We start from the raw sequence: 3,289 nt of genomic DNA on the forward strand, positions 1-3,289 counted from the left end.
CAGCTGGGCAGTGATTTCTTGCATATGACCCTGAAAGCACAAAGAAAGCAAAAATAGATAAATGGGATTGCATCAAACTAAAAAGCTTCTGCACAGCAAAGAAAACAATTAACAGAGTGAAGACACAAAAGATTGGGAGAAAATATTTGCAATTTATACATTGAATAATACAAGGAACTTAAACTACTCCATAACAAGAAAACAATTCTATTAAAAAATGGGCAAAGGATCTGAATAGACATTTCTCAAAAGAAGACATACCAGGCCAACAGATATATATATTTTTTAAGTGTTCAACATCCCTAATTACTAGAGAAAGGCAAATTAAAACCACAATGAGATATCATCTCACACCTGTTAGATTGGCTGTTATAAAAAAGATGAAAGATAACAAGTGTTGGAAAGGAATGTGGAGAAAAGGGAACCGTTCCTTGTACACTGTCGGTGGTATTGTAAATTAGTACAGCCACTTTAAAAAATAGAACGGAAGTTCCTCAAAACACTAATGATAGAATTACCATGTGATCCAGCATTCTCACTTCTCATTGTACACCCAAAGGAACCGAAATCAGTTATGTCAAAAAGATGTCTGCACTCCCATGTTCATTGCAGCATTATTCACAATAGCCAAGATATGGAAACAACCAAAATGCCCATCAACAGATGAATAAATTTTCAAAATGTGGTATATATACACAATGGAATACTTTTACTCAGCCTTTAAAAAACAAAAACAAAAACAAACCCCAGGACATTCTGTCATTTGCAACAACATGGATGAACCTCAAGGACACTATGCTAAGTGAAATAAGCACAGAGACACACATACTGTATGTGGAATCTAAAAAAGTCAAACTCATAGAATTAGAAAGTAAAATAGTATTTACCAGAGTCTAGTGGGGGGAGGCAGGAAAAGGGGGGACATGGGTCAAATGATACAAAGTTTCAGTTAGATAGGAGGAATAAGTTCTGGTGATTTATTGCACAGTATGATGATTTAGTTAATAATTATGTTTTATATATTTCAAAACAGCTAAAAGAGAGGATTTTAAATGTTTTCATCATAAAGAAATGATAAATATTTGAGGTAATAGATATGCTAGTTAGCCTGATTTGACCATTCTACAATGTGTACATGTATCAAAACACTACATTGTATCCCATAAATATATGATTATTATTTGACAATTAAAAATAAAACAAAATTTTAAAAATTACCTGATATAAAAATGGGCAGCAGCCCTTAACAGGCATTTCTCAAAAGATATACAAATGGCCAACAGGTATATGAAAAGGTGTTCAACATCACTAATCATCAGGGAAATGCAAACCAAAACCACAATGAGATATTGCCTCACACCTGTTAAGACGGCTGTTATCAAAAAGACAAGAGATAAGTTCTGGGAAGAATGTGGCGAAAGGAGAACCCTTTTTCGTTGCTGGTGGGAATGTAAATTGATATGGCCATTATGAAAAACATTACTGAAGTTCCTCAAAAAATTAACAATAGAACTACCATATGATCCAGCAATCCCACTACTAGGTATAGGCCCAAAGGAAATAAAATCAGTATCCTGAAGAGATACCTGCACTCCCATGTTCATTGCAGCATTGTTCACAATAGTCAAGATATGGAAACAATCTAAGTGTCCATAATGGATGAATGATAAAGAAAGTGTGAGCTATATATGTGTATATATAAAAAGAATGGAATACTGTTCATCCACAAAAAAAAAGAAGGAAATCCTGCTATTTGCAATAGTATGGATGAACTTGGAGGACATTAGGCTAAGAAAGTAAGCCAGGGGCAGAAAGACAAATACCATATGATCTCACTTTTATGTGGAATCTGAAAAAGTCAAACTCAGAAGCAGAGAGTAAAACAGTAGTTGCCAGGGGCTGAGAATTGAGGCAAATGAGGAGATGTTGGTCAAAGAGGGCAAAATTTCACTTGTAAGATGAATAAGTTCTGGGGATCTAATGTACAGCATGTGTGGTGATAGATGTGTTAATTTGATTGTGGTAATCATAAACAGTAGTTGCCAGGGGCTGAGAATTGAGGCAAATGAGGAGATGTTGGTCAAAGAGGGCAAAATTTCACTTGTAAGATGAATAAGTCTGGGGATCTAATGTACAGCATGTGTGGTGATAGATGTGTTAATTTGATTGTGGTAATCATTACACAATGTATATGTATAGCAAATCATCCTGCTATGCACCTTGAATATATACTATTTTCATTTATCAATTAAATATTTTAAAATTTTTAAAAAAGAAAAAAAGAGATGCCATCAAATAGAAATGGCCTCACATTTCTACTGCCAAGACATCTTCCTTCCAATGAGGTCTCTCCTCCAATTTGGGACCACCTCCTCTGCTTGGCAGTAAATCTCATCCCTTCCCTCCTTGGAAAATTTATACAATGGAATATATTTCTCTTTCATTTTTATTCCTAGTTTCTCCCACTCTACTGGATCCTTTCTTAAATTTTTCCGTGATTCTATTTCTTTTTCTGGCTATTGTCTCATTTATTAACTTTTCAACCAATTTTCTCAAAAGATTTGTACATACACATTGTCACCATTTCCTCACCTCCCACCTACTCTTCAACTCACTCCACTCTGGTTTTTTTCTCTCCACTGCACTTAAATGGATCTCACTATACTCCTCAGTGATTTCTTTGTTGCTAAGTCAAATTGACACTTCTCATTTCTTAATTTACTTGACCTTCCAACTGCATATCATGCATCTGACTATTCTTTTCTTTTAGGAAATGTTCTTTTTCCTTGATTTCCAAGACTCTGCCCTGCCCTAGTTTTTGCATAGCTCTGGCTCTCCAATTTCCCCTTCCCTCTCCTTTGTCAGTTCACCTTCCTCTGCCTGACTTGCAAATGTTTACATGAGTTCTGTGTGATGTAGCCCAAAGTTCCATCTTAGGCCCCTTCTCTTCTCACTATACATTTTCACCCTAATGATTTCATCTACTCCCTTACTACCCATAACCTATGAATTCTAAATTTATATCGCAAGCCTAATTCTCTCCCCTAAGATCAAGACTCCATCTCGCTACTAATAGGCACTTCAAACTCAAAACAGCCAAAATGAATTCATCGCCTTCCTCTCCTCTCCTTAAAACTCTATGGTATTCTTATGCCATTCCCTATCACTGTGTCCCGACCCGCGGGGTATTCAACGCAGACCCTGGAGGGGGGAGTGGGAATTGGATGAGACAAGAGACGCGAGAAATGGAGACCAGACAGTATTCTGATCAAGTCTCGTTTATTAGCCA

The sequence above is a fragment of the Galeopterus variegatus genome, unplaced genomic scaffold (assembly GCF_000696425.1).
Source record: "Galeopterus variegatus unplaced genomic scaffold, G_variegatus-3.0.2 Scaffold852, whole genome shotgun sequence".
Lineage (NCBI taxonomy): Eukaryota > Metazoa > Chordata > Mammalia > Dermoptera > Cynocephalidae > Galeopterus > Galeopterus variegatus.